A 24,518-nucleotide genomic window follows, 5' to 3' on the forward strand; every position below is an offset into this window, starting at 1 on the left:
GTACGAGCCGTAGTTTCAGTGTAAACTTAGTAAAGGTGAGTTTCTTAGGCGATGATGTGTAGAGTATTAGATTTTACATTTAGCAGACATTTGCGCCGAACACGCAGTGAATGCACTGCGAGATTCGGGCACCTTCTCCGAAAACACTCGATTGATCTCAGCTGGCGGATCAACATTTACCTCATGTCGTGGTCGCTGTCATCTGCGCCATTATTACAACTTTGGGTGAGGTTTGCAAACCTGTGTACTTTCACTCTTCAGCCATTTGCATTTCCTGCAGTAACAGAAGCTCCCTGTTATCTGACAGCGGGAAGCGTTGAGTGATTGACAGCTAATATGAACCAATAGAGCGGCAGCGTAGAGCGATTCAGCAAGTTCTTAGAGAAAATCAAATCAGGTCGCACTACAACCATTATATTCAGTCGCCCAAATGCTCCCAAATATATTATGAGGGCGCATACGTTACATTTCAGCCGCATATGCGACCAAAATGGTCGCAATTTCGAGCCCTGTAGTATAAGGACAGGTATTCAGACCACAACTGAACGTTTGAAGAAAATTTAATGCCTTATTTACAATTAGCTATTATTGATGTAAATGCTGCCGTTCAAGGCACATAATTGATTTATTACGGTATTGACGGTATTAGAAAATCCATGTCGTGGCGCAATGTCACACCGGTGATGACTATGACACCGGTGTACCGCCCACCCCTAATGTCCACGAGCTGAAATATGGTTCCTCGCGAGTAAATGTTGATGATGTGATGCTGTCACATGAAAAATCAAAGTGAAAGCTGCATGTCAGAGCTAGGGATACAACAATTAACCGATTTCACTATTAACCGTGCTTTAATTCATTCATTTATTTTCTTGTTGGCTTAGTCCCTTTATTAATCTGGGGTCGCCACAGCGGAATGAACCGCCAACTTATCTAGCATTTGTTTTATGCAGCGGATGCCCTTCCAGCCACAAATCTCTGGGAAACAACCATACACACTCACTCACACTCATACACTATGGACAATTTAGCCTACCCAATTTACCTGTACCGCATGTCTTTGGACTGTGGGGGAAACCGGAGCACCCGAAGGAAATCCACGCAAAATGCAAAAATGCCAACTCATCCAGCCGGGACTCGAACCAGCAACCTTCTTGCGACAATGCAAACCACTAAGCCACCGCACCACCATGTGCATTCATAAAAGACCATTTTAACTAAAACAGCACCCTAAGAAATGTTTTTATTGTTTCTAGAGTCTGTGTTTTATCAAAATTCTCTAAAAAATAAGTGAGCTGGAGTGGTTTAATGAGATGCTGCTGTATGCGAACAAACTTAAATGCAAAAAAATCCAAAAACAAAAACATTCAACAGCCTGTCACATCCACAGTGGCTCAGCGCAAGAACTCAGAACCTGGAAGAGATGTGATTTATTCCATCACATCTACTTTGCTAATTATTAGAGCGTGCACTGTTAAATTGAAAACTATGAGTAGAATCTAAAGTGGAGGCTTCTCTGGACTAAAGCGCCAGGGCTAGGTTAAGAAACACTTGCCAAACTATTTCAAAATATCAGTACAAAAAAGACCATTTTAGACACAACACATCGGTACGAGGAAAAGCATCCGACTTTTCAAGGAAATGCATCTGACTGAATCTCCGGTATCAACATGTATTACTTTAAGTGCAGAGGAACCTGACATGTTAAAGGCAACGAAAATGACCAATCAAAGACACTCAGACACAAGCTGGCAACATGAGCACATGCTTAAAAGCCTGTAATCTGCCAAACCACAGTGGGAAAAAGGGAAGTGCAGTGCCATTTATTCTTTGGCAAAGTATTATGAATAACTTGTTGTTGCTAAAATCCAGGCCCCTCTGAAAAAAAAAGGGGAATTACTCTTGAGAGAAAAGATGATTGTACAACATTAAACATCACTATTCTGTAATCCTCCAAACAAATTCTACTTCTTTTAAAAGCTTTTGATCAACACAGGTGACTTGTGGGAAAGATGCAAGCTGATACTAGTCATAAGAGAAATGCGCTATTCAATAAATGCACAATAGCACCATGCAAACTTTGAGGGTTAGAGTTCCCTTTTTGGTTCAGGGTCTTAAAAGAAAGTTTTCATTTCCAGTATAGTATGTTTCAATGGCATTGTAGGTGTTTAGGGAAACAAAAAAGCAAGTTTATTTAGTCAAAATATTTCACAGACACCCGCAAAGTCACCTTGACATTAATATTGCAACTATTATTTTCTGTCGTCAATATCGGAACGTTATTCTGTCATTACTAGGGTTGCCAGAAATCTTCAATATCAATCAACACTAAAATTTAAAAATATATACATTTTCTGCTAATATCTGAGTGATTTTATAAAGGAACACAGGATCCTTTAACAACTCCTCTTGAGTTTTCCCCATTTTTCAATCTCTTCAGAAGTTCTCTCGGCCTGAAGGGAAAACTCTTAGCTTAGCATAGATCATTGAATCATATTAGACCATTAGCATCTCAAAAATGACCAAAGAGTTCTGATCATTTTTCTATTTAAAGTCAGACTCTTCTGTAGATACATCAGACCAACGGAGAATTAAGTAGGTATTTTCTAGACCGATATGTCTAGGACACAGATGTCAAACTCAGTTCCTGGAGGGCCGCAGCTCTGCACAGTTTAGTTCCAACTCTAATTAAACACACCTGATTAAACTAATTGAATCCTTCATGCTTGTTTGAAACCTACAAGTAAGTGTGTTAGTTCCTGGAGGGCCGCGGCCCTGCTCAGTTTAGTTCCAACCCTGCTCTAACACACTTACTTGTAGGTTTCAAACAAGCATGAAGGATTCAATTAGTTTAATCAGGTGTGTTTAATTAGGGTTGGAACTAAACTGAGCAGGGCCGCGGCCCTCCAGGAACTGAGTTTGACACCCCATGGTCTAGGAACTATACTCCCATTCGCGCATAATGATCGAGGAAGTGTAGACTTACAGTTACGGTTATGCACTTCTACATGATTGTATTCCAACTATTATTCTCCTCTGAGTTTGGAAATAATTTACAGTTATGGTTGGGTTTAGGAGTAGGAAAGAGGTATGGATTACATTTTCGAACCAAAATGATGTTTCAGATCTCCGAGCCTGGAGGGAGAACTCTTTGCTTAGCTTAGCATAGATCATTGAATCGGATTAGACCATTAGCATCTCACTCAAAAATGACCAAAACGTTTTGATAGAAATTTCTATTTAAAGCTTGATTCTTCTGTAGATCCATCATGTACTAAGACCAACGGAAAATGAAATAGCTTTTTTCTAGACCTATATGTCTAGGTACTATACTCTCATTCCCATGTAGTGATCAGGAAACTTTCCCGCCGTACCATGGCTGAAGGCGTCACAATGATATTACACAGAACGATTGCCTTTGCAAGCAGGTGGTCACGTTGGAAGTGAACTAGCTATTTCAGGCATATTCGTTGCGCCAATCTTATTTCACCAAGTAGTACATGTTCCTGGATTAACATCTATATTGATCCAATATTGAGCATTTTTCCAACAAAATTGGGTACGGTTGTTGTAGCTACTAAATCATATTGACAGGAACAGAAATTAACCAATTCAGATGTGCGTTCAAAACGTCAGAAAACATCAGAAAATGTGAAACCTTAAGGAGATCTAAAGAGTATTTAAATAAAATGTGGATTACATTTTCGAACAAAAATGATGTTTTAGATCTCCGAGCCTGGAGGGAAAAACTCTTAGCTAAGCTTAGAGTAGATCATTGAATCAGATTAGACCATTAGCATCTCACTCAAAAATGACCAAAACGTTTTGATAGAAATTTTATTTAAAGCTTGATTCTTCTGTAGATCCATCATGTACTAAGACCAACGGAAAATGAAATAGCTTTTTTCTAAACCTAAATGTCTAGGAACTAAACTCTCATTCCCATGTAATGATCAGGAAACTTTCCTGCCGTACCATGGCTGAAGGCGTCACAATGATATTACACAGAACGATTGCCTTTGCAAGCAGGTGGTCACGTTGGAAGTGAACTAGCTATTTCAGGCATATTCGTTGCGCCAATCTTATTTCACCAAGTAGGACATGTTTCTGGATTAACATCTATATTGATCCTATATTGAGCATTTTCCAACAAAATTGGCCACGGTTGTTGTAGCTACTAAATCATATTGACAGGAACAGAAATTAACCAATTCAGATGTGCGTTCAAAACGTCAGAAAACATCAGAAACTGTGAAACCTTAAGGAGATCTACAGAGTATTTAAATAAAATGGTTTATTGTTGCATAAACGAGTGAGCATTTTAGTGACTTTTCCACATCCAACATTATCTATTGTAGATAGACCGTTATTGACGATACTATCATTTACAAACTACAGTGGCACTGGCAGTATTTTGGAGCCATAGTATCGCGATACTACCATAGTACCGGTAAACCGTGCAACCCCAGCCTGCAGTCTGTGTGGGTCCTAATGCCCCAGTATAGTGAAGGGGACTCTATACTGCTCAGTGAGCGCAGTCTTTCGGATGAGACGTTAAACCCGACTCTCTATGCTCGTTAAAAAGCATTATATCAATTTAAGGAATTATTATTATGCTCTCGAATGAAAATTTTAGAACATTTTAAAACAATTCACACTGGATTAGAACAATTTCGTCAAAAAATGAAGGAATAAATTTTCAAAGAATAATCAGACCACTATTATAGCAACACTAAAGTAAAATACGTTAAAATCGTTCACGTTGTTTCAATTCCAGCTTTTGATTAATAAAATATTCACAACCAATCAGAATTATACAAACAGTTTTAATAAACAAATGCATATCATTGGTGTAGGTGCAAATATAGACATCAGCATTGGTGTAAACAGCCCTTAACTTGTTGATAGAAAACCAGAAAACACCCAAGCAAAAAGGTGCCACTACAAAAAATCCAAATGTGCAACATTAAGCATCACCATCTTGCAATTCTCCAGGCTAACATCAGACAAATGCTACTTCTTTATTTAGCTTTTGATAAACACAAGTGCTCCGGCCAAGTGCTTTCACTGACAGCCCTGCAGGTGATTGTGGGTAATAGATGATTTCTGAGTGTAAAACACAGGGACATTCGGAAGGTGAATGAAATCATTCAGCTCCGTGCAGAGAGGACATTCATCATGCGTTTCAGCCGCTCAGATAAGAGAGAGTCGCTCTATTCTAAACGCTCGCAGGACAGCAGATAAGCCCGAGCGCTGTAGGCAGGAGCAGGACCTGATTTCACGCCGGCGACATTGTGTGTGTGAGTGTGTGTTTGTGAGTGCAGATGGTGTGTATTCATGAAGATGCTGTCTCTCACTGTTGGGGTTGTTCTTTTCATCACACCACACCACACCCACCCTTGGCTCTGTTGCCCCCACATGGAGAACGATCCCGGCTAATCTGGCTCGTTTGTTTAAAGCCATTTAATGAGGATAATCCCCCAGAGATGTCTCCTCCCTTTCACTGTAGAGCTCGGCATTGAAATACAGGAGAGCCCGATAAAGACGCAATTTAGAAGCACAACAAGGCGGTACAATGTAGGGAGACGCGCAACTTCCGAGCTCTGGTTGAAAGGAGCCAGTGTGCCTAGACGAACAGCGGGATTTACTCAGTTAAAGGCACATAAAGAGCTTGTCTCCGGACCTGTTGTACTCTGCACTTGAGAACACAAGTAATGCAGCGAAGAATGTGAGGGAAGCACTGCCAACTGAATCCGTCTTGTGCGGTTAAACAAACACAATATGTACCTGTTTGCCAAAGAACGCTGACATGTAGACAGATATAGTGGTTTTAAAGCACAACACTGTGGGCAAAGAAGAGCAGAGACACTCTTAAGCAGAGACAAGCCATTAAAATGAATCCATTATATCCATTAAGACAAATCAAGGTCATGGTAGGCAGGGTGTATAGCATAAATAATCAAAAGGCAAATGAGACTTAAGGCTGACATTTGACATAATATTTGAGTTAATGAATATTTACAAAAACAAAACAACACTTTGGCTAGCCTACTGTCTTAGAAGTGATGTAAGGTGGACGTAACTTATGTAACTTCAAACAGCTGTCAATTTATAAACATTTATAAGATGATTTGGCACATTAAATGTTATTTAGGAACTGGACATACTATTAAATCACTAAGAAACAAAGGCAGAGTTTATATTAGCAAGACTGAAACTGTTAAAAGCAACCAAGGAACAGTTACTCACCTGTTGAGATAGTGACGCCTAGCTAATGAACAACTACTAATACTAGTCATTATATAAACAAATACATTCACTTAATAGCAGGTTGTGAATTGGTTTTGGTTCTCTTAAATCCAAACTCCAACTTGAAGATAACTCCAAGTACTTTACTACAAAAGAAGCTAGTCAGACTGCTTAACAGACCTTGGTAAGTCACTTTCACTTAACGTTACTCCAGCCACTTCGAGCACTTTCCGTTATCAATAACGGACAGTATATCGACGAAGGAGAGCAGACAGCTATCGTTACTAAACCAAATTAATGTAGACTTCCAAACAAACGCGTAACGTCTTTAACACAGTTGACGGTTAGCGATAGTGGCGCCACAAGAAATTGGCGCGAGATAAACCGCAACCTCAGAAAATAGTAGCAGGTCCACCTGAAAGTCAGATGCCTGGGTAAGTAGATGACATACTACAAGGATACTGAATGCAACTGGAAGAAATAAACAGTAAACAGCGCACGCTTGTTTCAATAAAGCAGTGTTACACACACATGCAACATGCGTCCGGGATGCGCGTCCCATCTGAAACCACAACCGTGAACTGCTGTTTACGGTCTTTTAGAGGGTATAACGCAAAACACACGCACGTCAAACACAAACACACACCGACTCACCTCGGCAGTCCTGTAGTTGCGGTGCCCAGAGCAGAGATTTCCCCTTAGAATGAGCGGAATAGATTCCCGGTGCACGGAAAGTTCACATGTCACTCACGCGTGGACAGACGGAGATCTGCGGATCCGGGATCCCCGTTACCGAATGACACGCTGAAGATTTGAACGCTCCACGCTCAGGTATATGATCACATGATCCGTCCAGGTGTGAACGGAACACTCACACACATACATCTACACACACCTGGAGGTCTGGTCGCGCTCGCCTCCTCCTACCCGGTGACTCGCGAACGGAGGAACGGGGGAGCTGTGAGTGTGTGTGCGTGTGTGAGAGAGAGAGCGTGTGTGTGTGTCTCCTCCCCTTCTCCACGCTGAGAGCTTTAAACCACAGAACAAGCGAAGACCTGATGGAAGCGAGAGCTGGAGCTTCAAGTGCTTTTAATCTACTGTAGATCAGTGAAAATGGCAGCTCTTCCAAATCTATGATTACTTTTAAGGCTCCGGTCTGGCACTTATAAAAAGTACCGTGGTATTAGGTTGTTTTTGACATGTACAACAGCACGTATTTTCTTCATGTGTAGCCTGCAAGTGTAGTATTTCTTATACTAAACATATTGGAGAACTATTACCAAAGTATATAAATATTGCAATATGATACTGTGGTAAATTTGTGGTATGAAGATATATGATTATAATCATGAAATTTCATTGTGTAAATGGAGGTTTTGAACAATTTTTACCTCGATTCTGAATACCATTATCTGTCTAGAGGTTTTATTTATTTATTTATTTGTTTATTTATTTATTTTTATTTTAACAATTAAAATACAAAACGGTACATAATATAATATAATATATAATCACTGTACCAAAATGGAGCTGAATAATATATTTTAAAAACTCTATTTTGTTTTTTTATATGTTTGTTTGTTGTTTGTTTGTTTTTCATTTATTTGTTTTTTTCTTGCCTTTGATATGAAAATCTTTAAAAAGTCACTGTTATTGACATATTTTAAGTGATATATTCTCTCGATTTATGTTGTAAATTTGACATGCCCCCAAATACTGTCTCTACTATTTTAATTAGCTTTATTGCTGCCTTTTTTTCTGATTTCCACATTTCCGCAGCACTGTAAGCAGAACTCAACAACTTTTGACATTGAACACCTTTAAAAAGTCACTTTTATTGACATTTTTTAATAGTTTTAAGTGATATAAGTCTGGGTTTATGTTGTAAATTACAATACAAAAACCTGTGAATAAACTGAAAGTACTTTTTTCTATAATTTTTTCAGACTTAATTCTCTCTCTAAATATATTATTTCTTGTACAAAATAATGTTTAAACTACTAATGTCAAAAGTTACTTATAAGCTGCATAGTTGAATTTTTCAACATGAAAGGTCGAAGAGAAATCAAGGTCCCATAATGCAACTCGCACCTGTAAATAACATAAAATTCAGTGATAACAAAATACAGAAGCTGTTAATTAAACAATCTTTTACAGTACAGATCCAAAAAGATTAATATATCACTATTTCTATTATTAATACTTTCCATTACCACGTTTCATATCAAAAATCCTTGATTTTATGCCCTCAACTACTTGTCTCCACTACTTTAATTAGCTTTATTGCTGTCTTTTCAATCTGATTTCCACATTCCCGCAGCACTGTAAGCAGAACTCAAACAACTTTTGACTTCTCTGACAGATCAAACTCCATCGAGTGCATCGTCTGTCAACAGTTCAAGTCACCTGTGAAAGTGCAAGAGCGTCACATTCATCTCCCCGCTGTACTTTATTCCTGTCACGGGGGTCGCACGATAAATTATCCTATTTCTGTCGCTCCTGTGTGGGGGAAGAAAAATATGAAGTGTTCCAATCCAAAAGCGCGACGTGTCAAAGCCAGATATCTATTGTAAAGGGCTGTAAATCTGAGATCTGTTTTAGGAAGCATTCTGAGTTCTGGCCCAAAAGATTCAAACAGGTCTTTACATGAACTAAATATGCAGATGTTATCAACGTTGTAAACATTTCCAGCAATGCAATCAACATCCGCAATTATTCTTCATGCTGAAATCTGGAGAATGAGGAAATCAAGGCTAGCTTGGGAGCCTTAAGCATTAGTTTTTATAACAATTAAGACACAATTGTCACTACCATAGTACGTTAATGTTTTGTTTTTATAATATAATATAATATAATATAATATAATATAATATAATATAATATAATATAATATAATATAATATAATATAATATAATATAATATAATATAACAAGGAAATACAATAAATTTTTAAGAGAATATCAAATTTTCTCTGTAATTACGGTTAATGAGAATCAATAAAGATGCATAACAATGTTGGAAATAATTTCATGAAGCGAAAACTTAATACAACATGTAATTTTATTTTATAGTCATATTTTATATTACTTTATTACTCATTTCTTTTGCAAAAGAATGGGATTCTTAGCATTACGGTAAGTGACAATGGGAAATGCTCTGTTATTTGTGTTGAAAATAGTCACAATAAATTATATTACACAATAAATAAATTGTAATTTCTTTAATATCACTATTTTTAATAAAGATATATTATAAAATATTAAATAATATGATCCACCTCAACAGTATTACAGAGAATTTGAATATTCAAGAATTAATATTTAATATTATATTTAAAATATATCATTCCTATTAGTTGTTTGTTTCTTGTTATTAGTTATTGTTTGTTTTGTTTGTTTGTATAACTTTATTGTCCCCTTAAGGGGGAAATTTTCTGTGGACTCACAGAGCACTTCAAGTTCTGACACAATAAAAATTCTAAAAACAAACATCCAAAGAATTACATACACAGAAAAAACATAAGCACACTATTGATCAGTGTTCAACAGATTGACACTGGGATAAAAAAGTTCTTAAGTCTATTCCGCTTCCAGTGGCAAGGTTCTGTATCGTCTACCATGAAGGTGAGGAGATCATAACATGGGATGTACATGAGAAGGATCGTTCAGCATTCTTTACCTCCATTTACAGTGCATTGCTTGTAGAGTGTTTGAATACTGGTAAAGGTTTCTGATCCTATTAGTCTCATAGCAATTATGATCATATTCAAAATGTTTGATTTCAGATTTACAGAAAGATCACCGTACCATGTAGATCATAGGTCTCAAACTTGATTCCTGGTGGGTTGCAGCTCTGCACAGTTTTGCTCCAACACTCTTCTAACACAGCTGATAATCAAGATGTTGTTTGATTAGGGTTGGAGCAAAACTGTGCAGAGCTGCGGCCCTCCAGGAATCCAGTTTGAGACCTATGATGTAGATAGACCATACCTGATGACTCTAAATACAGCCTGATAAAATAAGTACATGATTTTCCTGTCAACACCATAGAACCATAACCTTCGTAGAAAATAAAGTCTTTGGTGAAGCTTTTCACAAATCCAATTACGTGAGTGTCCCATGTAAGAGACCTGTCTATGTAAATTCATATTTGTATGACTGTACCTGAGTGATTTCTTGATTATGTACACTGGTAAATACTCTGACAACACATTTGGGATCCAAAAATTATTTCCTTTGTTTTTTTTTTCTTTTTTACTTAAAAAAAAAATCATCCACACCACTCAACAAATTAATCAATTTCAGAAAAATAAACAGAAACAGGAATCTTATTTTTTCAGCAAGCTTAAAAATTATTACGTATCCTCTGAGTATTTAAGAATAAAGTTCTGAAATTGATGATCAACTCTGAGGGACCACCAAACTACCGTATTTAACTTGGTACAGAGTATTGGTACAGAGTATGAGACTTCTTAGCATTGCGGTAATGAGAATTGGAAATGACATGTTTAATTGTGTTTAAATTAATGTTGCCAGAAATAACTAAATCCATTTTGTTTCTTTTGATGTTACTATTTTAATATAAATACTAGAATTATATAAGATATAATTTAATAATATGATCCACCTCCAACAGTATTACAGATTATTTGCATTACTGTATTATGAGTAAGAATAAAGATAGATTTAACTGTTAACAAATATTAAACATTAAATTACATTTAAAAACCAAACAATTTTTTATATTAGTTAACATTAATATATAATATTAATATTTAAAATATATTATTCCTATTACAGAGTATGAGACTTCTTAGCATTACGGTAATGAGAATGGGAAAGGCGTGTTTAATTGTGTTGAAAATAACGCTGCCAGAAATAACTAAATACATTTGATTTCTTTTGATATCATATTTTAATATAAATAATATAATTAGATGGATGGATGGATGGATGGATGGATGGATGGATGGATGGATGGATGGATGGATGGATGGATGGATGGACGGACGGACGGACAGATAGACAGATAGACAGATAGACAGGTAGACAGACAGACAGACAGACAGACAGACAGACAGACAGACAGACAGGTAGGTAGATAGACAGACAGACAGACAGACAGACAGACAGACAGACAGACAGACAGACAGACAGACAGATAGATAGATAGATAGATAGATAGATAGATAGATAGATAGATAGATAGATAGATAGATAGATAGATAGATAGGCAGACAGACAGAAAGACAGACAGACAGACAGACAGACAGACAGACAGACAGACAGACAGATAGATAGACAGACAAACAGACAGACAGACAGACAGACAGGTAGGTAGATAGACAGACAGACAGACAGACAGACAGACAGGTAGGCAGACAGACAGACAGACAGACAGACAGACAGACAGACAGACAGACAGACAGACAGACAGACAGACAGACAGACAGACAGATAGATAGATAGATAGATAGATAGATAGATAGATAGATAGATAGATAGATAGATAGATAGATATTAATAATTAATCATGTGAAAATAACGCCAAAATGCTAAAACAATCCTAATGCTCTCTGCATAATAAAATGTTATATGTCTATCTTTTGATCTCGAAGCCTAATAAAACTTGGACTTTCTGATGCTCATCTCTTTATTTTGACTGAAGCCTGTAGCTGTGCAGAAATAAAGCGGGAGGCCGAGATGCACAGCCTCATTGTTTACTGAGTGTCACTTTTGCTGAGTGATTTATGGCTATGCAAATGTGCATGTCTGGGCAGAAAGCGGGCACTGCCCCAAACACTCGAGGGATGAATCAAAAGTGGCGTCCCTGAGTCAGACTTACAGCTGAGGCAGCGGCACACAAGATGGAAGTGAGACAGAGAGAAAGACAGGGAAATGAAAAAGAGAGATGCGGTAATGAGATCCGTGCAGAGGAGCGGCTTGAGTGATGAGTTACAGGCCGGAGCAGACAGACACGTGTGCCTCTGGATTACTAAAAAACACAGCGTTTTGCAGAACGGCATCATAAGAAAAAATATTTAAGTCAGAGGTTAAAACCAGCAATGCATTTCTAAACGCTCTTCAAGATGAATCTGGATATATACAGTTGGAGTCAGAATTATGAGCCCTCCTGTATATTGTTTCCCCAATTTCTGTTTAACGGAGAGAAGATGTTTTTAACACATTTCTAAACATAATAGTTTTAATAACTCATCTCTAATAACTGATTTATTTTATCTTTGCCATGATGACGTTACATAATATTTGACTAGATATTTTTCAGAATAGTATTCAGCTTAAAGTGACATAAAGGTTTAACTTGGTTAATTAGGCAAGTCATTAGCCCAGGGCTGCCAACTTTTGGCTTTAGCCTGGAGTGAGAATTTAAGCCCCGCCCATATCCACAAACCACGCCCCTACAACGAAGCCACGCCTTGTTCTTTATAAACATATTAAAATTGTAAATATATTATTTTAATAATACTTTTTAAAATATTTATTACAAATTAGAGCACATGTGTCAATTAAAAGGCCCGCGGGCCAAATGCGGCCCGTCAAAACATTTAATCAGGCCCGACAACAAGCTTTGGTAATGAAGTTCAAGTGGCCCGTGCTCGCTTTAAATGGCACATAGGTTACCCCTTTTTTCAGATTTAATATAAGTCTTTTGTGTCCCCAGAATGTGTCTGTAAAGTTTCAGCTCAAAACACCCATCAGATTATTTATTATAGCTGTTTGAAGGGTCTATATATAGCTGGAAAAAGGTTTTGCTGTTTTTTAGTACTGGCCCTTTAAGGCTAGTCCTCCCCGCCCACCGTTCCCAGGTGCCTGTCAGCAGCCGCCCTCGGCTGCATCAGGAAGCAGATCTCACATAACGTGTGTGAGAAATACTACAGTAAGAACTTTAACAATCAGTATTTGATGCGTTTTTTTGGGGATTTGCAACAATGAGTCACACACAATGTCATTACAAAGTTCACGCACACACACAGCAAGGACACAAACACATAGCGCACACATACACACACAAACGTAGCGCAGACATACGCACACACTTAGCTCAGACATGCAGACACACACACACACACACAGAGAGAGAGAGAGAGAGAGAGAGAGAGAGAGTCAGCGCGTTAAGCTTTGCATGATTGCAAGATTTTTATGTGACATGATACTGGTAATCTCCACTGCTGTATGGATATCTCTTATATTAATGTACAAAATAAACCCGATTTAACGTCTACAAACCGCGATTAAATCGTCTTCTTTTATAATTGTTCTGACACGCGGCTGTGCTGATGAAGTGAATCTGAAGTGAATCGCTGTACTTCATTACACACATGCTCTGTTTTAAAACATTTTAAACTTATGAAACTCACTCTTGATCACGCTTAATGATGATTGATGATCCTAGCGAACTGAACACACCTTTTATTCCTGGCTGCTTTGCGCTCGTCCTGTCTTGATTATATGATTATACACGTGACTACTGGGACATGTTAATGCGCGCAGCTGTCAATCAATATTAGTGGGCGGGGGGACCACTCTCCTACGTAAAGTTGCGGTCAATCTGAAAATAGCTCCAATTGGTCCACCGTTTTTATGTTGTTAAATTTAAAAAAAAGGACTGGGTGTGTTTATTTCACCCCAATATGACAGTTTATACACTATACTTACACACATTTCTGTCCAAACAGCTTGAAAAGTAGATTTTTCACCATAGGTGCCCTTTAAGTGTCTGGGACCATTACAATATTGAGACACAGGTGGTGCTGTTGCGCATCACCCTGCTCTGTAATTTAGATGTTAGCATAACGTTATGCTAAATGTAAACAAGGTAAAATATTTCTGGGACTAGCACAATGGCAAAAAAAAAGCAAAGTGGACAGAGAATATCGACACTTTCAACCATGGTGGGAAACAGAATATTTATTCAAATATTTATTCATATATTACAAGTGTCCTTTGAAGCTAAATAATCGAAATAATACAATTTCTTACCATTTATTTTTTATATAGGCTACCATTTATCTATAATAGCCCACTAATAAATATATTGCTTTATTTTTTCCCCTGAAATCCACAAGTTCAGTTGTAGGCATCGACAGTTGGCATGGATCATTTCATGATTAGGCTGCCTTTTTACAGCTAAAAGTATAAGTGTAATAATACAATATCAGAAGCCATCCGTTGCTTGTTACAATGTGGTATTGCTGGGTACAATCAGTTGTTTGCTTTTTGTTCTATTATCAGTTTTTCTGAATATGAAATTGTTTTTAAAGTAGACTACTGTTCTATGCTAGCCTACTGTACTCTTTTATGCTAATATTGGTTAGAGACCTTATTTCATGTTTTGATAGAGATAAAAGCTGCTGTGACACAAATGTGGTCCAAATTAAAATTAATTGTAAAACCTTGCTATTTTGATAAATGTGGTTTAATGATGTGTAAGAGATGTTACAGTTGTTGATACACTTTTATTTTCTCCAATAAATAATTTTTTTTTAAATGTGCATGTACGGCCCCCTGACTTTATTCCCAACACTTAGTGCGGCCCTGACCAAGTTTGGATTTGACACCTCTGAATTAGAGTATCATTACTATTATACAATTGTTCTGTTTTAATAAATGAAAAAAAAATCCATTCTAAAAACACGTTCTTACTCCTTTAGAGCGACAGTGGTATAAGGCGTGGCAGTAATGCTCATTTTAAAGTGTCACCCACTGTAGGTAAAATTATGGTAATTAAGTCATTGTATAACAGCGTTTTTTTCTGTAGACAATCGAAAACAAATATTGCTTAGGAGGGCTAATAATATTGACCTAAAATGGTTCATAAATAATTTAAAACTTCTTTTATTCTAGCCAAAATAAAACAAATAAGACTTTCTCCAGAAGAAAAACATTATAGGAAATACTTAAAAAAATTCCTTGCTCTGTTAAACATCATTTGAGAATTATTAGCTGAAGAAAAAAAACAAGAGTCCAAATACTCCAAATGTTAAAATACCATTGATGTTCTGTTAAGATTCTTTAATATAATCATCGCTGTATCATATTGTTTTCTAAATGTTTGGATTTTACATGTCATAGGTTGCGTTTCTGATTATTCATGCAAAAGTGAAAATGCTGTTCATTTACTCTCCCTCAGGTCAGCCAAGATGCAGGTGACTTTATTTTCTTTAGTAGATGATTAATGGTTTTTATTTGAAACTGTGGTCCTTGGTGAATCATGAACTGCGAGACAATAGCCATCAGCAGTTTTAAAGTAAAAAAACAGATATACAGGCCAAACTAAATTAATACCTACACTGTAAAAAAATGACATGATCAATTAGTCCTAACAGCATATGTTTTAGTTCATTGTAACTTATAAAATTAAGTTGGAACATTATTCATTTAGTTTAATAAGTTGATTTAGGTCAGTTTGACATAATATAAGTTCATTCAGTGAACTCATAAGGTTAATTTGATTCAGCTTAAAAATTTAAGGGGTGGCGCAGTGGGTAGCACGATCGCCGCACAGCAAGAAGGTCGCTGGTTTGAGACTCGGCTGGCTCAGTTGACATTTCTGTGAGGAGTTTGCAAGTTCTCCCCGTGTTCGTGTGAGTTCCCTCTGGTTGCTCCGGTTTTCCCCACAGACCAAACACATGCGATATAGGTGAATTGGGTGAGCTAAATTGGCCGTAGTGTATGAGTGTGAATAACTGTGTATGGATGTTTCCCAGGGATGGGTTGCAACTGGAAGGGCATCCGCTGCGCAGCACATATGCTGGATAAGTTGGCAGTTCCACTGTGGCGACCCCAGATTAATAAAGGGACTAAGCCAAAAAGAAAATGAATAAATGAATATACAATAATAATAAAAATAATATTTAAAAACATTAATATTAGGATATTATCAAACTAATTTTTACATATGATGACATTTTGTTGCAACAGTAATGGAAAAGACATATGAATGTGTTTACATTGCAGCGAAAGTAATATCACAGTGCAAAAATAAATGTATCTTAATGACTTATGCATGTTTAAGTTTTTAAGCAAACATTAATTTTGTTTTGCCTGTATGTTTTTTGACTTAAACTGGCGGTATACCCTACAGAAAACAACAGGTTAAACCAGCCTAGGCTGGTTGGATGGTTTTAGCTGGCCGACCAGCCTGGTTTTAGAGGGGTGATGACCAGCTAAAACCAGCTTGACCAGCCTAGACAGGCTGGGATCCCAGCTAAAACCAGCTATGTTCAGCTTAAACCAGGCTGGTCAAGCTGGTTTTAGCTGGATTTAGCTGATCATTTTCCAGCCTGACCAGCTAAGACCAGGCTGGAAATGGCTGGAAACCAGCCTGGAAATGGCCAAAACCCCTCTAAAACCAGGCTGGTCGACCAGCTAAAACACGCCAACCAGCCTAGGCTAGTTTAAGCTGGATTTTTCAGCACGGTAGCCTTTGGCTTGCATTTTCTGACTCATTAAGGACCACAGTTTCAGCTAAAAATCTTCTTTAATGTCTTACTGAAGAAGTAAAAAGCAACCTACTACATCTTCGATGCCCTGAGGGTTTGTAAATAAACAGCAAATGTTCATTTTTGACTGAACTTAATGACAGCGTTAATGGACGGTGAGAGACTTCATTGTGGGCCCCATATGACACGATCGGCTGCACTCTACGTAATGTTCAGAGCTGTTTGTTGAAAGATGTGTATTTATGCACACTTTATTTGATGCCTCTGCTGTTTCGCAGTGAATTTCCCTTCAGGGATCAATAAAGTATCGTTTCCATCTGCCTCAGTCTGTTTACGTATTTTACGTACGCCCTCTAGCGGTGATCACGAGCACTGCGCTCGCGTTTGTGACTCCTGAACCAAAAAAGGGGCCTTGGTTAAATTTAACTACCCATAAAAATGTGAATTCCTCATCCATCCTGTTTCAGACCTTGAGACAGGAAGTCAATACGGCCTTATACAGCCGATTCCGTTTTCATAGCCTGATTCATAATGATTTACTTCCCTGACAGCTGAATTTCGCCACGTCTCTGAAGCCCCAGAACTTGTTGGAGTGAAGGATTTTGGCGCCAGTAAATCGTCTCTCAGGCGGGGAGAGGCTTCCCGGGGCCGGTGGAAAGATTGTGTGGCAGATGGAGGCTCTTACACGCGGAAAGGTGGCATAGCGTGAGCTCGCGGAGTTGAGAAAAAAACCTCCTCACACATTTCGAGGCGGCTTATTTTAGACACAGATATCGCTAAAGCTCCGCATCTGATTCATCGCACACCTCTGTTGCTCAGAGACTCGGTTTAAAAGAGAGTACCCGCTTTTTTGGCACAATACATAACATTGGGGTCGTCAAGTGCAGGAATGTTTCTTGTTTTCTTATTCTTTTCATTCATTTCTCATTTTTGTATGGAGCAATGTGTGTGAGGCTTCCGGTGTCATCCTTCCAGATGATTTAACAGCACAAAACTTTTTATACTGTTTAATATTGCACACAGGTGTTCGGTTTCATTTAATTTAAATATATGATCATAATAATACACTGTTTGTGGAGTGATATCTGACTGCACTTTGTTATTATTCTAGTTAGCTAACAATGGCTAACGAAGTGGAAGTGTGTCAGAATTCATATTGAAGAACTAAATCAATCAGTTTTTTATGATTTTTTTAAATATTTATATACTCTTTTTTTATTATTAATGTAACACAAAATCAGAGCTATATTAGAGATAGCCACCAACCTGATTTCACCAAGGATATGTGGATTAACATCTATGTTGATGCTGGAACAACATTCCAGTCAGCCATTCAGTATTAAGGCATATGTTTACCATTTATGTTAAGTTTAGGCTTACGGTTAGGTTTATGCACTTCTGATTGTTATCGAACTATTATTCCCCTCTGATTTTGGGAATAATTTACAGTTATGGTTGAGTTTAGGGGTAGGGAATAGGTATGGATTATATTTTCCAACAAATATGATGTTCCAGGATCAACATAGATGTTAATCCAGGATCACATTGTACTTGCCAAAATCATGAAGTACTGGTATTGATAAGTTTGCCTATAGAGGAATTACCAACCTATGTCACACATGACGGCACACAGGTTCCCGGTTGCAAAAAGAGACCGGTCTCAATAGCAAACATGTCGTGTTGTGCAGTAGGATGCCAAATTCGAAACCTAAATTTTACCGTACACCACACTGCTTTCAATGCCAACCACAGATGTCTTTGGCTAACAGCTATCAGAAGAGCTGAATGGAGTGAGGACCCAATTAAAAATGCTCGACTCTGCAGTTCTCATTTCATATCAGGTAAGCTCACGCTATGCTGAATCATACACATTACTAATTTTTGATTGCAGCAATGATTTCAGCAAAAACTGTTAAATATGGTGAATTAAACTGTGGTAACTGAATGCTAAGAATGAAATGTGGAAAGTAAGTTCACATACCCTGCTGTACAGAAGCAGTTCGCTGTCAGAATGCAGTTGTTTTTCTTGTTGATGATTACCCAGGACTTGTAAAGCTCCGTCTTCTTTCCTTGTCTTTGGCTTGGCAGAACATCAGTTTTTAGCTCTACATAGTGTTGAATCTGGTAATCATGGAACATTATTTCTTGCACATGACCACACAGAACAAAACTGTTGGCATCCAAAGACGTGTAGGCCTTTAACTTCTCTCTTGTAAAATCACTTGGAGTTTAATGAGATAGTTGTATATTTTGGGCTAGATGCTTGGCCATTTCGTCTTATCCAATATCCATTGAGAAGGTATATCGCAAATGGACCTGTCAGACAAATGCAGCTCACTTTAACGTTAATTTTGCTGAATAACTGCTTATCACTGGGTGATAAGCTGTTATAATACGCTGAAAGCATTATGTAAATAATATAAATAATATGTAAGTAATATAACTTATTTCTAAGACAACAACAAACTCTGTACCGCATCGCATGTCATTCCCTCGCTGTAAATGCTAGCGCTCCTGTTGTTTACTGCTACATCGCTGCACACACTTCCTGAATGTTTACAAACATGGTAATTCATCTATAGTCAATAGGGATACAGATATATACTAAAAAAATTTGGGGGGGAGGGGGAAGAAATTGCACTCTGTCAAAATTATAATATTTTCAAATTTAGTTATTTAAAGATTTGTGAATTTTATCACTTTGAGAACATATTTTGCAGTCATTTCTATTTATTTTTCTCTGGCAATGTTAAACCTGCACATCGCCCCTTTTTGTACCTTTTGTGCTGTGTTGGCCTATGTGTGTATTTTTCGCAAGCGGGTTGCTGCTGCGACAGGGGCGGGGTGGAGGATCATGATGCCGGCTCAGCGTGGTGATATTTATCGACCCAACCCTACTACGTATGACTGCATTTAATCTTTAAAATGAACGCTACAGGGCGGTATGACGTCGTTCCTTTTCTTGCTTACCAGCTGAGCGCTTACCTCCGTATGGACTGCTTTCCGGCCGTTACCAGTTTGTTGGGTAGCTTGACACGTACGTCGGCGGAGTTAAGATGCATAGAGGAGTTGACCGCGACAACGGGGTTCGAGTCCGATGAAGAACGGTTGCAGAACGTAGGTAAGACAAAAACAGATGCCAATAAATGAAATAAACAAGTAAATAACAGGGTGTTAATGTGGTAAAATCTGAAAATGTGGTAAAAAATCACGGGGCTTAAATGAAATACTTAAGTTAGGTTTAGGCAAGGGGGTGGGCGGGTCAATCGATGCTCCTTAAAATGCTATTGGTTGGGGGGGGGGGGGGGTCGGTCAGTCAGAAAGTCAGTCAGTTGACAGCGGCCTCTGGTGGATTTACGTGAAAACAGGCACGATTGGCACACGTGAGAGAAATTTTAGATCTGAAAAAGTGTACACAGCAACCTCTGATGGATTTGCAAAAACAAAAACTGCAAAAAAAAAAAAACGTAGCTCCTGGGTATTATGTATAGATTTTGCAGTCTCCAGAAATGTATATAGGCGTACATAATCAGAATGAGCCTGGGTTGATTTTTTTGTCTTTCAGAAAGTCTTGATAACAACATCATGGAGTTTTTCTTTTATTCTTTCGGCAAATGGTTCAGCAAATTTACCAACTATGACGACTTCCACCACTGAGAAATGTGAAAAGGGTCCATTACTCTATAAACTGCAGGCGTTATGAAACTGCTTACATGACATGCAGAGTGTTTGTGTGTTTTTTCTGGAGCAGCAGAGCCATGGTGTGGGCTCTCTATAAGCCCCAGTGAAGTGCCGGAGCGGCGGGTTTGGGCGTGGGTGCAGCCCGGCCCTCAGCCTGATCCGCTGCCATCGCTCTGCCATCTGTTAATCTCTATTTCCAGCCCTGAGATCCGCATCCAAATCAAAGCAGGACTGAAGGGCCCTCCGGCTGCTCTCATCTGCTCTGAGCTCCAGCCGCTCCATCATGTCAGACTCCAGCCTGGATACACACAGAGACAATACAGGTTCACATATCTGAAATATACTGAAAAATAAGACAAGCATTGCAGTTCCATCAAGAGATTTCCAGAACAGCAGGCCTAAATGTGTGGTGCCGTCTATGACAAACACTGTTTATTAAATAAATTAAAAATTGAGTCTCTTACATAGATCATTTAATGGAATACAAATGATTTATGTTGTTATCTGAAGGATTTATGACCGTAAAGAATGTAAATGAATATATTTTGGGTTATGTAGTCAAGTAGGCTACAGTATACCTGAGAGCTGCTGCTTTGACTGAGTTGATTTTTAAAAGTAATTAACTTCAGGGCCTTGAGAATCAAGAGTGGATTCCAAAAAGAATTAATTCCGACACTTTAAAAGAATCAAGAGTTGATTTCAAGCCGTTGAGAATCAAGAGTCGATTTCAAAAAGAATTGATTCCGAGCCATTGAAAATCAAAAGCCTATTCCAAGCCATTGAGAATCAAGAGTTGATTTCAAAAATAATTAATTCCGAGCCATTGAAAATTAAGTCAATTCCAAAAAGAATTGATTCTGAGCCTTTGAGAATCAAGAGTCGACTGCAAAAAGAATTGATTCCGAGCCATTGAAAATTAAGTCAATTCCAAAAAGAATTGATTCTGAGCCTTTGAGAATCAAGAGTCGACTGCAAAAAGAATTGATTCCGAGCCATTGAGAATCAAAAGCCGATTCCAAGCCATTGAGAATCAAGAGTTGATTGCAAAAAGAATTGATTTGAGCCTTTGAGAATCAAGAGTCAATTCCAAGCCATTGAGAATCGAGCTGATTCCAAAAAGAGTTGATTCAGAGCCATTGAAAATCAATAGTCGATTTCAAAACTAATTGATTTCGAGCCATTGAAAATCAAGCATCGATTCCAAAAAGGATGGATTCGGAGCCATTGAGAATCTAGAGTCAATTCCAAGCCATTGAAAATTTAGTTGATTGCAAAAAGAATTGATTCCGAGCCAATGAAAATTAAGAGTCGATTCCAAAAAGAATTGATTCTGAGCCAATGAGAATCAAGATTCGAGTACAAGCAATTGAGAATCAAAGTTGATTGCAAAAAGAATCGATTCCGAGCCATTGAAAATCAAGAGTTGATTCCAAAAAGAATTTATTTTGAGCCATTGAGAATTAAAAGTCGATTCTAAGCCATTGAGAAACAAGAACTGATTGGAAAAAGAATGGATTCCGAGCATTGATATTCAAGAGTCGATTCCTAGATTTTGAGGAATTTAGAGAGTCGATTTCAGAAAAAAACTAAACAAAAAAAACGTTCCTAGATTTTAAAGCTATTCTGGAGGGGTTGACTCCGTTCTTAGAAGAATCCGTTCTTAGATTTTGACGGTTTTAAATTAGAGAGTCATTTTAAAAAGATTCGGTTCCTTTATTTTCATGGTTTTAGAATAGAGAGTCGATAAAAAAATACAGTTCCTAGATTTTGATGGTTTTAGAATAGAGAGTCGGTTAAGTGGTTCTAAACTTTAATGTTTTTTTTATTTGAACACAACACATATTTTGAAGAATGTTGGGGAAAAGCAGCCACTGACATCTATAGTATGAAAAAAGGTAGTCAGTGACAACATTTTATAGTATATCTTCATCGTTGTGTTCAACAGAAGAAAGGCTGAGTGGAAGATGAGTAATTAATTTCATTTCATGTGAACTATACCTTTTCTTTCATCATAATACCACTATTAAACTTCTTTTTTAATGGAAAGTATTAATAGCACTTTAACTTTTTATTTCTCCAGCCAAAATGTGTCAAACAAAACATATATATTAAAGTTATTAAAACTGCACTTTTCACTTTGCAAAAGCAGCATATAAGCGTACAGAAGCGTAACATATTGCAATATAGCCTTATAAGTGAGCTGATGCTGACACCTAGCGGAGTCTACAAGAACTGCAGCAGCAATACCCGTGACGTCACCATATGCTTTCAATTCCTAAATCTGGATTTATCATCCTCGTGTCACATTTTAGCTCATATTTTAGTATCACCAGAATGGATAAACAATGATCATACCTACACATTTGGATCCACGGTAGCGCAATAATATTTTAAAACAAAACTTCCATCTTCCTCTCTTACGTCACGGCGTTCCCGTGATGCATTGCGAAGGAAGACGAACGTAAAGTTTAAAATGGTGTTTTCTTATTATTTAATTATTTTGGACGCGCCCCTTGTTTGTCATCTGTACTTAATTCTTTGTCTTTTTTCGTTTGGTCAGTCCATATGTCAGCTACACGGGCTCTTTTTCTGCCACCGTCTCTGTAAAGTGTTGCGGCTTTGTAGCCTTCCTAACATATTACACCTCATTCCTCCAGCTTTGCGCAGTGGCAGTATCGTAGCCTATGAGGTTTATCCGAGGCGCGATTATTGCTAATTGAAAACTTTACCCAATACCCCGCCGTGACGACTTGAAATATAGTCGGCACTGGCAATTTTTGACAGTCTTTTCGAAGACTGATTAAACGGTCAAAGAAAGAAATTGATTCAGCCAATATAATATTTTTGAGATTTAGATGTGGCACCCTCCCTTAGCGTGCGTTGAGACAGCAGCCATATTTGTACAGTGCTCCCAAGGCCAATGCTATTTAACCCAGTCTTAAGCCAACCTGAATATACTTGACGCTGCGTACGGGTGTTGTAACGAGAAAACAAAGCGTAAAGGCAGATCATTCATAGGTAAGATTTCATTTATTACAGTTATTGTTTGTTACGAACTTTTGTTCTAAACAAGTAATGATATTTATGATAATACAGCCACTTTTACTGCACTGATCATAAGGTAGCACCAACTTGCACTAAATTCTCGGAAAATCAGCAGACAATGTAAATGAAATATGACAGCAAGACGCTGCGGAATAATATATGCCAGAAACATATATTATTGTTGGCTAAGTAATGTCCCACATTAATTTCAAAGGAGCGCTACCCTGTACTAAAATGGCGGCTCTATTGACGCATTACTTCCAATAGACAACAACAGCGTAGGTGACGTCTAATGTAAATATCTATAAGCAATATGGATGAAAATGGGATGAACATGGGGTTCTGAAAACAGGTATTGATATTAAAGCATTTAGTAAGGAAACGCAGTTAACAGATGTGCATACAAACAGCCTAGGCTGGTTAGCTGGTTTTAGCTGGTAAACCAGCCTGGTTTTAGAGTGATTTTGGCCATTTCCTGGCTGGTTTCCAGCTATTTCCAGCCTGGTCAGGCTGGGAGATGACCAGCTTAAACCAGCTTGACCAGCCTAGCCAGGCTTGGAGCCCAGCCAAAACCAGCTATGTCCAGCTTAAACCAGGCTGGTCAAGCTGGATTTAGCTGGTAATTTTCCAGCCTGAACAGCTAAGACCAGATTGGAAATGGATGGAAACCAGCCTGGAAATGGCCAAAACCCCTCGAAAACCAGGCTGGTCAACCAGCTAAAACCAACCAACCAGCCTAGGCTGGTTGAAGCTGGATTTTTCATCAGGGTATGTTTTATTTTTACAGATTTATTTTAGATTTATTTTGATTTAAATGTTATGTAGCATGTTGAGGACATTTTAGATCATTTGGGCAAATATGGAACACCAGAAATGTTTTTAAGTATGTATTAAGTTAAATTGATTAAAAGAAACCCCAAAACATCAACTTTAATTTATTTTGATAATTTAGCACGTTTTCGTGAAATTACTCATAGCAATTGTTTCTAATTAACTAACCTGTAGTAATTTCAAAAGAATAAATAGCTATGTTGTATAGCTACACTGTACATTTACAGCTACATTGTACATATCCAATCT

General features: G+C 37.8%; 1 protein-coding gene and 1 non-coding gene across 2 annotated transcripts in view; one reads left to right on the forward strand and one right to left on the reverse strand.

The window, feature by feature from the left end:
* The window catches only part of plxnb2b (plexin b2b), a 327,932-nt gene extending 320,712 nt beyond the window's left edge, over window positions 1-7,220 (reverse strand). The window contains exon 1 of the mRNA XM_056451371.1: window positions 6,904-7,220. The gene's annotated coding sequence lies outside the window, so the exon portion shown is untranslated. The remainder of the gene's footprint in view (window positions 1-6,903) is intronic.
* A 15,828-nt stretch (window positions 7,221-23,048) lies between these two features.
* LOC130219938 (U4 spliceosomal RNA) lies at window positions 23,049-23,189 on the forward strand. Its single transcript, XR_008836100.1, has one exon. It is a non-coding gene; the product is annotated as a U4 spliceosomal RNA (small nuclear RNA).
* Window positions 23,190-24,518: the final 1,329 nt, after the last annotated feature.

This window comes from Danio aesculapii, chromosome 25, assembly GCF_903798145.1.
Source record: "Danio aesculapii chromosome 25, fDanAes4.1, whole genome shotgun sequence".
Lineage (NCBI taxonomy): Eukaryota > Metazoa > Chordata > Actinopteri > Cypriniformes > Danionidae > Danio > Danio aesculapii.